This window comes from Lytechinus pictus, chromosome 2, assembly GCF_037042905.1.
Source record: "Lytechinus pictus isolate F3 Inbred chromosome 2, Lp3.0, whole genome shotgun sequence".
Taxonomy (NCBI): domain Eukaryota; kingdom Metazoa; phylum Echinodermata; class Echinoidea; order Temnopleuroida; family Toxopneustidae; genus Lytechinus; species Lytechinus pictus.
Genome location: NC_087246.1, coordinates 62403351 through 62417126, shown reverse-complemented (window position 1 = coordinate 62417126; position 13776 = coordinate 62403351). Strand labels below are relative to the sequence as shown.

Sequence of the window (13776 nt, the reverse complement as noted above, 5' to 3'; positions counted from 1 at the left end):
TCAGACTTTACCCCTTTTTCAACATTTTCTTTTATGGTGCAAAAATATGTGCGCCGCTCGGCGGTGCCCCCCCCCCCCCCCCTTTCGCCAAAAGCTGGATCCGCCTATGCAAACTACATGTAAAAGTTACACTGCAAACGAATAGTTACTAGCAATTTAATTAACTGGCAAGGTACATGTAGATCTGAACATAACGCTCTTTCATAATGGCTGCAAAAAATATATTTCATAAATACTGTACTTCAAAGGTAATGAGAAAATGTGCCGTCAAGTTTATTTATAGATCCAGACCGGACCCGAAATGAAATTGATAAATTATATACCAATCGAAAGCTTATAAGCTACTAAATACAGCAAGGTATGCTATATTAATTTTCACCGCTTCCCAGCTGAGTAATTTGCTTAAGAATATTCCAATTATCGGCCTTCGAACCCCGCTTAGAAAATAGGCTTTATTGTGCTTTTCACCTGCCTCGAGACCGTGACGTCACGTTGTGTAAGAAGCGTTGTGATTCCATAGGTTTGTACACAGAAAAACAGGGTGATTTTTTTGCTTTCCAGATAACGCATTTCATTCTCTTCACTTCTATCACAGAGGGATATCACATATATTTTTACCCACAAGCTTGAAATTATGAAATCTACAGTTTTGAACTAGTTTTTGCCATATTTATTTCCTGCTTACTTGGCGCAAATTTCAATTCTATCTGCATTTAGATTATGTATAATAACTTTTCCTGACATAGCAATTTAGGCCCAATAAGAGCCAAACAAAGAAATCACAAAAAAGGTAGTGAATAGTTGTAGGTTTACAACAATTTGAACAGTGAATAATTTTGAGTGCCATTTTCATCTGAAAACGAAAAAAAAATGGATTCATAACATGGAAATGGAAGAAAATACCCAATGCTTTTGTACACAAACCTACAGAATCACAACCCTCCTGACACAACGTGACGTCATCATTTCCAGGCGACATGGGGGTGCTCAATCGAAGCGTACTTTGGAGGAGTAGTTTCTTTGATTTTTATTTAATATTTTTAACTATTGGAAGAATCATTACCTTTATTTTAATATATGATTGTTTTTACACCGGTCAGGGTCTTTATCGAAGAGGCTTCGTGTACATCATTGGCAATATCATTTCCTGGCTACCTGTAGCTAGATAATAATGTAGCTGAACAACAAAAAATAATTGTACGCATTATCTATATGTCCATGTAAAGTAAATAAATAAACTAAAAGTTCCAAGGACAATTGCAAAGATTTTCTTCCAAAATCTGATGCACGCATCAAAATCCGCATTTGTGAGATTAATCTACTTTTAAAAATCAATAATGATTTTTATTCTGTTTTCCTTATCCCTTTCACAGCTCTGTACTAATCTGTACAAAGTACATGTACTTCTCAACCCTTTTTGTCATCTCTCTGCCCATGGGTGTCGATCGGTATTCTTGGTTGGGGGGGGGGTGATTGACACAAATGTTTTTGTGGATGGGGATCTTTCAACATTACCCCCACTAAAATCACAAGTTAGGACATTTGAGAGTGGTTGATATGCATGGTGTTCTTGGAAATTGCTTAATTGTTGCAGTGTACTTTACTTATATAATTTTTTTTTAAATTAAATTTGTGTTACAAGTAAGCTTATTATAAACCCATACGAAAGAAAAATGACAAAAAATGTCTGGACCATGTACAAAGTGATATGTTTATTGAGCATAATGTATACAACTTCTCTCTTAAATCTAACCCGACTGGCAATATCTTTTTTCTTCTTAATGCATGATGATAAAATGCACATTCGGACAAAAAATATAAGATTAGCACAAATTACAAACTGTGTGGCTTCTCGTGTGCCATCGGGCTTACCGTCATTCCTTAGACGATTTTAACCCTGGATTTTAACATGTTTTAAATACTTTATAAGTGCATGAAACAAAAACAAACATTAAAACAATCAAAACTCAACTGTCATGTCATGATATTTCTCCAACATTTTCTTGAACCATCAGCATGATCAGTGTGTAATATCAGCTAATATACATTATGTGTTACAATGAAATTTACGTACCGCATGAGTGTGCTCTTATAGAATGTAAAACTGCCATCCTTTTCCAAACTCAAAAGATATTTCTTTTTGCCAAAATAAGAAAAAAATAATCAAGTTTAGTTATTCAAGTCCATAACAATAACAAGAATAACATGAAAAAAAAACATCCGATGTTCATATCCTCATATCCGCTTTAGAGAGAAATGAATGATTATTCTTTCTGAAACCATCAATTGATTTCACTTATTAAAACATTTGTAAAAATATGATCATATTATATTGAGCTCACTGAACCTCAATATTTTCATGAGAGGTATCTGATGGGGTCACATGATAAAATGTTTTAATATCAATTACATCCAACCGCATACAACAAAGGCACCATATATGAGCTACTGATCACCAAACGACTATATATTATGACTTTTTTAAAGTGAAATTTTTGCATTTGATGTGGGCTCACTCTTTCATGACTATAGGCACCTCATTTCCACATAGATAGATAATGAGGACATCGATGCTCTCCTGCAAAATATTATTGACCAAAAGTTATCGTTCAAGCATGGACCTACTAGGTCCATGGTTCAAGTCAAGGTATTTGGATATACAAGTAGGGGTGACTTTCGTTTTGTGCACATCTTGCTTTTGGTATATTTTCTTGTTCAAAGGTTTACTGAATGCCGAACTTAATATATAACTAACATGACATACATCGGTAAAGTGTGTATAACCAGGCAAATAAATGAAGTGATAAGCCTATACTCTATAGAAACGCAAAGGTATTTTTCTTTTTCTCTGAATTTTCTGGGAATGAATAAGAAAAAGGGTGAAATAGAACAACATCTATTTCAGGTAGTCTCAATAATGTCCGAAAATCTTTCGCCTCATGTCAGACCTCATTGCAAATAACTTTTTATGAGCGGCGATCCCTGGCGATTTACTTATTTTACATAACAAAAAGGAAGTGATATTCAAAAGGGTTGTAGATTAAATGGAACAAACATCATGCACTTGGATGTGGGAGGGGTAAATCTGAGAAAAGTTATTTGTACTTTTTCAAAATTTACCCCTCTGGGATTTACGTCCATGGGGTTTTCCCTGTTTATCTTGCCACCCTTTTACTCCCGTTTATTTTTCCACCCGTTTATTTTTCCACCCTTTTGAATTAATTGATTTATTAAAATGTATTTATTCACCACTACCTGGTGGGATAGAACACCCTATCAACAAAAGTTGTTTTTAGTTCGTCGGGGTCCTTTTATGTCATGTGTTAAAACTTACATAAACATTTAAATTTTTGTCATCTTGAACCTCCACCCATCTGTTTTAAAGTCCTGGAAAATAATGTTTTTATTTAATAACAATATACACACATTGCGACGGAAACAAACTGATTGATGGCATACTATAATCATCACTATAAATATCATGATCATACTTTTTCATTTTTCATCATCATTATTATAATTTTTCTACCCTAAATTATTGGGGGGGATGATAATACAGGCCATCCCCCACTTGAAATATTAGGGGGGGATATATCCCCCCATCCCCCCCCCCCCCCCCCCCGTGATCGACACCCATGTCTTTGACAGTGAAATATGTGAAGAAGACTTTGAAAATGATATATTTACAAGTGCCCACAGTAAAATGTACCGTGATGTGATCCATTCACAAGAATGAGAGTTTAATTACATGTATGAGTCTGAATTTTCAATACCCATACTAAGACAAAATGCCTTTATGTAATTACATGTGTAGATGAAGAAGAATATAAAATATATCATTCAAACATGTACATTAATTATTCCATCTGAGTAAAGTGGAAAAACTATAGTCTGTATTGTTTTGAAGTTTGAAATTTGGTACATTAGCACCTTCTTTCATATGATCATGATGGTAACATCATACCCACAGATTTAACCAAGATATGCACATAGAGTGAAATAACTATTATGCATGTAACAGTAATTTCCCAACAATGAAATTTCTATTTGTAGCCTTAAAAGTAATGAACTATCTCAAACTGTCGTATGATACATGTACATGTATTTACATCACATAGATCACGGACGCTCACGTCCCTGCATAGATATACTACATCAATCCCACGTGCACAATGTATGCAAATAACGAGTGCAAAACGTAAACAACGGTTCGGCGCAGCGAGATTGACAAGTAACTCATGCATATTCATGAGCACTCGTCCGTTGACCTTTGACCTCTGACGTCACCGCTGAGCAACTGTTCTAGACGATATTTTTCTCGGAGTACAGGTTCTCGGTTTTGCGCGCACACTCGGCGGGGCGTACGCACGGAATAGAACGTATATATCGGTGAAAACAAATTCGTTTAATATCGTCTAGAACTAGACTACTGGTCCCTATGCTAATGAGCAAAAAGGCCAGATTCATCCAAATAATCTCGTGGCTGAATCCTCCTCCTTGCAAAATCTCGTGATTGCGCGGTTTTCTTTCTCTAAGAATTTACCTGTTTTAACCTCAAGTTAAATGAAATATTATTGCACCATCAGATAGAGTAAATGTTATTCTTTCATATTGATCATTTATTTTGTATACAATATTTTGATAAATAAGTAAATTTCTGGCCTGAAAATGTGCCTCAAAACTGAATTTTCTTCTTCTGTCTTCTTTTGCAAATTGTGCAAAACTTTTTATTTTGAGCCTCAATGATATATATATCACCATAAAGCTGAAGTTCTATACTTTCTCACAATGCAACTCTTTTTTTTTTCTTTTTTTCCATTAATGATTTCTGCTTTTTTTAAATATTTTTTATATGTTTTATTGATTTTCAAAGGTTTACAATCATCGGATCAATATACATGTAACAAAAGAAAAAACAAGCAGCAAAAATAAAAGTAAATAACAATAAGAATAATGATAAAACGTATAAAACACCAAAACATAAATACTGCAGCATAAGATACCAAATAAGCATTATACACAATATATATATATGTACAATAAAAATATACAGTACATGTATAAGAGAATAATAATGCATTGAATAGCATTTTATAAACTTTGTTTGGACATACATGTACATAATTCCACTTAAAAAGCCAAACCCAAAGAAAAGACAATTATTTAAAAAAAAAGACATAAATACTCTCATAAACATTATAAAGTAAATATATATGAAGATGGAAATGTACACATGATACATGTATAAATTTCATGTGCTAATAGCAATATCAGTGTTCATATGTTAAATCTCCATTTCTGAAAATGCATGGTAAGTTTATTATTTTTTTGGCAATACCATATTCAAGTTTTTTATTACGTGGCAATAGTAGGACGTGCAATTCACTTTCTCTGAAAAAATCAGGAAAATATCAGGAAAATTCTGTAAATTATACCAATACCGCGTTGTTAGTCTAAATTGTGCATTTGGAACATCGCTATATGGTCAAGTGACAGGGTAAGCGAACATTTGTGGGCTTTTTAAGCACTTCACACTTACTTTATGTCGCAGGTCGCACCTATATACGCACCGTACTAACATTCAAATTTCCCGCCCTTTTACCAAAGGCCAATCATGGCGACTGGGCCGGCGGCATCCGAGCCGGACCACACAATAACGAGTACGGATGAAGATAATATTTGGATGATACAAAGACCACGTCGAAAAAAAAGCACTTCGTACCAACCAGAAAAAAGAAAAAGAGAAAAGAGTGACGAGATTACAATTGAAAATATTAATCAAAATGCATCGTCAGACTCTGACTCGAATACATCATATCGTACTCCAGGTTTTACTTCGACCAAAAGATTGTCTGATTTCAAGCTATTTATAGCACCTATAGATAGACAGAAGAAATTGAATTTAAGGAATATTGATCCCTTAAAAGTTAAAAGAGCGATCAGAGACGTGAGTTCACAACCAGTAGAGTTTATCAAACCAATTAGCACTGGGTTGCTGGTAAAGTGTATCAACCTAAAGCAAATGAAATCCATCGCACAGATGCAAAACATTGGTAATATACCAGTAAAGGTCACGGAAAGTAGGTCGGGAATTAAAGGAGTGATATATGGTGTCCCAACTGAAACATCAGAAGAGGATATTCTTGAAGAATTGAGGGACCAGAAAGTGACAGCAGTAAAAAGAATAGTAAAGAAATATCAGAGAAACAAAAATGACAAAGAAAGAGAAGATGTTGATATCAATCAGCCTACTTTTATTCCCTTGAGGAGTGTGATTCTTACTTTTAGTCGGGCAGATCTCCCTCAGAATGTCAATCTAGGCTACCAGATGTTTATAGTAAAACCATATATCCCTCCTGTATTCAGATGTTTTAAGTGTCAAAGGTATGGTCACACTGCTGATATATGTAGATCTCAGATTAGATGTGTTAGATGTGGAGATCACCATAATTTTGATCAATGCCCAAAGAAATTGACACCAATATGTGCCAATTGTGGAGGTGAACACTCCGCTGCATTTAAAGGATGCCAGCAGGCAAAAAAAGCAAAAGAAGTACAAGAAATAAAGATAATAAGAAAGCTAACATATGCTGAAGCATCCCAGGTCTGGAAAACACAAAGTGAAAAAAGGGTCACACAGACAGTCACTGAAGATGCTAAAGAATGTTCCCAATCAGTACCTAAGTTAAGAGAAAAAACCAACTTAACAGATGACCAGAGTAAAGTTACAAATACACAGGTAGAAACAGTTTCAAGTGAACTACCTATGGAGACTAACCTCCCTGTCGACACCCAACAAAGGGATACGCCACTGTCTGCAGTTAAAGACCAGGCTACCAGGTCAGCCGGTACATCGGCAAAGAACACCACTCCTAATTTTATAAGTCTAGCTAGTGATGAGCAAATTGTTGTTTTTATATGTCAATTGATTATGTCATTAACTGAAGGGAGAGAAGAAGAAGAAATAAATGCTTTAATTTTAACCGCTGCAAGAAGATTGCGGCAACAAAAAAAGGAAATCATAACTCAACAACGCAGGAACTAACGCTTTCCTTGCCCTACTTTCCATTCTTCAATGGAATTCTCAGGGCTTATTAGGGCACGGACAAGAGCTACTTAATCATCTAAAAATAAATAAAGAATATGATTTAATTTGTGTTCAAGAAACGTGGTTTTATGATAATAGTTCACTTTGTATTCCAAATTATACATGCCTCCCAAGAAATAGGGAAGGTCAACGAAGAGGGGGTTGTGCAATATATATTCATGATAGGATTAAGTACGAAGATCCAATCAATGATTCAAGTCTAGAATTACAACATGTGAACATATATGTCACCAATAAAAAAATATCTATCATCAACTTTTATAATCCATGCAAAAAATTAAACGAATCAATTCTAAACACATTGTTGAAGAATGTTAATGAAACAGATAACCTAATAATCTTAGGTGATTTCAACGCTCATAGTACCCTCTGATGGGGCAGTGACAAAACCGACAGAAATGGACAAGCCATTGAGCAATTTATATATGAGAATAACTTAATAGTATTGAATGATAAAACAGGAACTAGACTTGATCCTTGTACTGGAAAGCTTTCGTGCTTAGATCTATGTATGTCCTCCCCATCACTGGCCGGTAAGGCGATATGGAAGGTTATGGAAGATTCCTTTGGGAGCGATCATTTTCCAATTATTATACAAATAACATTTGGAAAGAAAGGTAAAAATCATGAAAATCTAAGTAATCAGGCCAAAGATAACATGCCTCATGAACATATTTCTTTCAAGAATGTTAACTGGCCCATATTTGCATACAAATGTGAAAATATCATAAAAAATGAAATAATTAAATCTGAAGATGGTATTAAGAACATTTTTTATTCATTTATGGAACGCTTGAAGGAATGTATTCATGAAGCAGTCCCGAAAAAAAGAAAGACGGGGAAAAATCCTGTCCCATGGTGGAACAAGGAATGTACTGAAAAGATTAAAGAAAGAAATAGAATAAGAAACCACCTATCAAGAAAAATCACACTTGATAGAATTAACGAATACAAAAAAAAGAAGGCAGAAGCCCAACGAGTTCTCCGGAAAGCGGAAAGAGAATATTGGCAAGCTTTTTGCAGAAGACTAGACAGATTCATGCCAGAGACAAAGATATGGTCATGTATAAAACGTTTAAATGGTGTACCTGTCAAAAAATCACAAAATATGCCTATTTTGATTGAGAAAGGTAAAGCCATTACGTCCTTAACAGAGAGAGTAGAGATTTTTGGAACTTATTTCCAATCCTTAGGACAAAAAAATAAAGATTCCAATAAAACATTAACCAAGGAAGTACAAAATTCTTTCTACCAAAATGAACATGTTATTAATGAACCTTTCTCGATGAATGAATTTGAGAAAGCAGTTATATCTAGTAAATTTGCTGCTCCAGGAAAAGATAATATTCCATACATTGTATACGAAAATATGCCAAAAAGCACAAAAGAAATTATGTTGACCATTATTAATAGAATATGGGAATCCGGGGATATCCCGAGTTCTCTAAAACACTCAATTTTAGTACCAATCTTGAAATCTGGTAAGGACTCAAAAAATGTTATCTCCTATAGACCAATATCACTTACATCTTGTTTTGCCAAAGTTATAGAGCGTATGATAAAAGACAGATTGCAATGGTACATGGATAAAAATAACTTATTGCCTAATTTCATCAGTGGTTTTAGAAAAGGTCGTAGTACTACTGACAATATTGTTTTATTAGAAAATGACATTCAAAAATCTATCAATTGCAGTGAGCACACTCTTGCAGTATTTTTGGATGTCGAAAAGGCTTATGACAGTCTTTGGATTGATGGATTACTGTACAAACTCACTCAATGTGGTATAGGAGGAAAAATGTTACATTTTTTAGAAAATTATCTAACAGAACGTACCTTTCAGGTAAGAGTTACAAATACTGAATCCAGAACATTTCAAATCCATAACGGACTCCCCCAGGGGAGTGTTCTGAGTCCCCTTCTATATAATGTCATGATGAGAGATATTCCAATTGATCCTGAAGTGACATTATCCATATATGCTGATGATTGTGCAGTATGGTTTTCTGGAAAAAATGTAGAGAATATTAGATTAAGGATACAAACTTATCTAGATGTATTATGTACCTGGTTTAAAGACTGGGGCTTCAATTTTTCTATTGAGAAGACTGTTCCGGTATTTTTTACAAAGCTTTCAAACGTTACCCCTCCAACAATCAAGTTTGAAGGGAGTATACTCACTTATAAAAATAATCACCGTTTCCTTGGAATGATATTTGATAGTAAATTGTCTTGGCATCCCCATATAGAGAACGTAGTTTCAAGAAGTAAAAGGAAATTAAATATATTGCGAAGTTTAACAGGAACTAAATGGGGAAGTTCATCTAAGTCCTTACTTATGGTTTACAGGGCAATTATTAGATCAATTTTTGATTATGGTTGTCAAGCTTATGATAGTGCTCCAGTAACTACAAAAAAATTGTTAGACTCGGTGCAATATCAGGCACTCAGAATATGTGCTGGTGGGCTGCCATTAACATCGTTAGTTTCACTGCAGGTGGAAATGGGAGAACCCCCTTTAGATTTAAGAAGGCAAATGTTATCAAGCAAGTATAGACAAAATATAGAAAGACATAATAATCACCCATTAATAACACGAATCAAACCATGCTGGCAGTTCGATTATCTTAAAGGTAAGAATGTTAGTAAACCGTTTGGTTACAGGCTCCAATCCAAGATAGGAAAAGAAATTAGTATCGAAAATATTATTTCTCCATCCTTTCCACCTTGGTTATTTTGTCCACCAGTTGTATCTACTGAATTGAGTTCACAAATCAAGAAATCGGATCATCCAATACAATTACAACAATTGAGTTTGGAATTGATACATACAAAATGGTCACACCAACTCCATATATACACTGATGGATCCAAAGCCCCTGAAAAGGGGATTAGCTCAGCTGCTTTTTATGTACCTTATTTTTCCTGTTACCAAGGCAAAAGACTATCGAATTTCACGTCCTCCTATAGGGCTGAATTAATTGCGATTGTTCTCGCACTGGAATGGATAGAATATTTAGATATATATACAGGTGTTGTTATTTTCAGTGATTCATTAAGTGCACTTTTATCTTTACAGAATCGGAAAGACGATCCTATCATTACAGAAATTCTAACTATTAGTACAAGACTCAAATATAAAGGTATAGAGGTATACCTGGAGTGGATCCCTGGTCACTGTGGAATAAAAGGAAATGAAATAGCAGACTCCTGCGCAAAAAAAGCTTTATCAAACAAAATAGAAATTCATAATCAAATAACATTATCAGAAATTATGCAACTTATTTCAAAAAGTTGTAAGATAATTTGGCAAGAAAGATGGAATAAAACTAACTCAGCACTGAAAGAATTGCAACCATCAGTGCTATCCACATATAAATGTAATCTAGGAAGACAGGAAACTGTACTCCATCGTCTCCGTTTTGGAGTCGCTGGTCTTAACCAAGATCTACTAAGATTAGGGATCCATCCAACAGGGTTTTGTGATAGATGTCCTGAGGTAGAAACTGTCAGACATTATCTTTTACATTGTCCAAAATATATAATTGAAAGATCAATGCTCCTTGTAGAATTGAATGAATCACAGCCAGGACAAATAATGGAGTATTTAAAAAAAGATGACCCAGGGATACAGAAAGCATTTTTACGTTTCGTTTCAAGAACGAAACGTTTTAGTAAGGAGTGATGTACTATTTTAATATTGTATTGTCTATAAGAAATATGAATGGATATGCTTGTACAAGTCTAATGTGAAAAGAAGAAAAAATATATATATATACATAATAATGTATGATATAATATATACAATATGATATGTGTGGCGTCGCGCAAAAACCAGACTATTGGTGAGAGACAATGAATGCGCTAGGACGTCATTTAAATACGCGTGTCATCAAACTTTTGTCTGGCGCGCGTCGCGAGGAAAAACAAAACAAACAACCCGCGGGAAATAAAAAAAAATGTCAGGCGCATTTTTATTTTTCAGAACTGTGGATATCGGCTCGATATATTTGGTGGCGGGTTCGGATACATGTTGATTGAATTTAATTCCCTTGGCTGAAATCCATGAAGGTAAGTTAAATTATGTTGCAGATTGAGTTGTTTTGTTAAATTAATTGATAATTGCGATGCGAGGAACATGGGCATGGCAACTAAACACGTGAATGTGAATTTTGTGTTGCGTGTTTATGTGGATCGATCGAGAGAGAGCTTTTTTAGGAACGTCTTTAAACGTCAAATTACATGCAACTGCTGCAGCGATTTGCGGTATTTGTCCGGGACTTTGACGGCCTTTTTAAGATCTAACTTATGTATGCCTAGGCTATCAACTAGATCTAGATCTGCACCTACTTAGATAGGCCTTCGTTACATACTTGTAACCATTTAAGTAAAATCTATCACATGCAACAAGTTTTTAAAAAATGTATATAAAAAAAATCAAAATTGGACAAGGAGTAAAAGAGCTATGATAATTTAAAAATATGGATTTCGGTGAAACAGTTCTATGCATGTTTTTATGAATTTACTTGACAAACTGATGCAAAGATGTCTCACCTTGTTACATGAAATTATGTTTGTTCTATCCCCCCCCCCCCCCTCCAAGACTAGATATTAATTAATGCAAAAAGGTGACATATCATTCACACACGTATGACCAAATAAAATAAGTATGATTTCATGTTTTGTTATAAGAAAAGTTAAAGTGGGGTGTCATCATCAGCCCATCTAACGAATATCTATTAAGACGTGCATATAACTGTTTTTATAATGCATGAAAAACCCTTTTAGATCTAGTTGTTTTCAGATTTTCATGAAATTTGCAGCATTTGCTTACATTTGATGAAATTATTTTCAGCTCGGAGTACCATTTTAAATCGGTTAATTATGGACATTTTTCAAATCCCCTCTCCTAACAAATTCTTATTTGTCGGACTTCTGATTTCAAAATTTTTTTTTCGGAGGGGGTGGGGTCTATTTGGTATGAGCTTCACCAAAGCTGTGCAAATGATATCGAAATTATAACTCGAAAACAGATTGTCACAATTTATAAGAAATTTATAAAAAAATAACAATATATTTTGGGGGCGGGTGTGGGGGGTATTTCTTATTTTTTCTACAATCTGGTCGAGCTACATTACATGAGGTTCGCCAACTTTCTACACAAAATCATTCAATATTTAAAAGAAAATGAAAAGACATATTTTTTAAAATAAAAAAAAATTATAGTTTTAATTGTTTTTTTTTTTTTTTTTTTTTTTTCTTAAGTAGTGTTTTTTTTTAAATAAACTTTAACTCTGAAAATTTGTTAACTAATTGGCCTTGTTTTCTTTCGTTGTGTTAAACATGTTAAGGGCACGGGATCTACAGAGCAACTGTATTAGTGCAGTGAGGACAAGACATCACCAACATACAGCTGACAGCAGCCCTTCAAGAAGTACTTTAAGACTCTGATATGGGATTCACCATTACCACAGCTTCAGGTAGCTTTCCATGCTTTATCCATATTCTATATGGAAATAGTGTGCCAGTTTTGACCCTTATCATGTCAGTTGTAACCATAGAGATGTATACTAATAATACATCTCTATGGTTGTAACCGATTTTTCCACGAATTAATTGCCGTTTTATAAGATATTGTTTAAAAATTAATTTTACCACTATTAGTACATGAAATCTAGAATTATGGAAAATATAAAAAATATAAAATGATAAAAACAATAAAAAATGAAAAAAATATATAGAATTTGGATAAAGGCTCATGCAGAGAAAGCTTTTTGCAAGTGATATATCAAAATTAAACATTTAACTATGAACATCTCATGAATTTTGGAGGGATTTTTTTACCTAACAATAGTTAAATCTTATTATTTTTGGTAGAAAAATATGACATCAGGGAGTACTTCCACCTTTATTAGAAATACAAGTAACATTGACACAAAGCCAAAGAGTGAAAAGTTAATGTATTTTAAATATCATGTTGTTGATAAATGTCCATGAATCATGAAGATATGAGAGTGTAATGTGACTGTTTTTATAACACATTAATATCGGTGAACTTTTCAATTGCATTCATCAAAAATGTAGATTTGAGTCATCGGAACGTGGCATTTTTAAGACTGGAACATGAAGAAAGCAAACAATGCAGAGGAAGAAAATTATCCCCTTTGGTGAACCCTGCTGACATAGTCTCTCAGATACTGGATTTTCCAAATGGAGGGAATATGATATATGGAAAGATCTTAGATGAGGACAAGGCACCTCGCGGCCTCCCCGGTAGGAGAGGAAATTAAACAATGAATACATGTTTTACTTTGAATGAACAAACTCTGAAGTTTTTCGATAAAAAAATTAAACTTAATTTGTAACGTTTGCTAACCCGTTAGAAGGATGTCATTGTAGAAAATTGAAATATGGTAAGTTTGCTGCTGTAATAAGAAGTTTGTGATAATGTTAAACACACACACTAAGGGGAGATTATCGTGTTTTACATCCTTTTTAGTGCAAATTTGGACAGTGGAGAGCGATGCACATTCCTGAGTTTTGCTAATACTGCTGCATAGAAGAGAGTAAATGTATGTAGTCTCTTCCATATCAAGAATTAAACTCTGATATTATTTTTTTATTCAAGCATAAGATGTTTACAACGCATACCATTACACGTGTACAGA

At 34.1% G+C, this 13776-nt stretch overlaps 1 long non-coding RNA gene across 1 annotated transcript; it reads right to left on the bottom strand.

Moving 5' to 3' along the window:
* Positions 1-8944: 8944 nt before the first annotated feature.
* On the bottom strand, positions 8945-10374 carry LOC135153325 (uncharacterized). Its single transcript, XR_010292781.1, has 2 exons — positions 10024-10374; positions 8945-9114 (listed from the first exon to the last, which is right to left on the bottom strand). It is a non-coding gene; the product is annotated as an uncharacterized LOC135153325 (long non-coding RNA).
* Positions 10375-13776: the final 3402 nt, after the last annotated feature.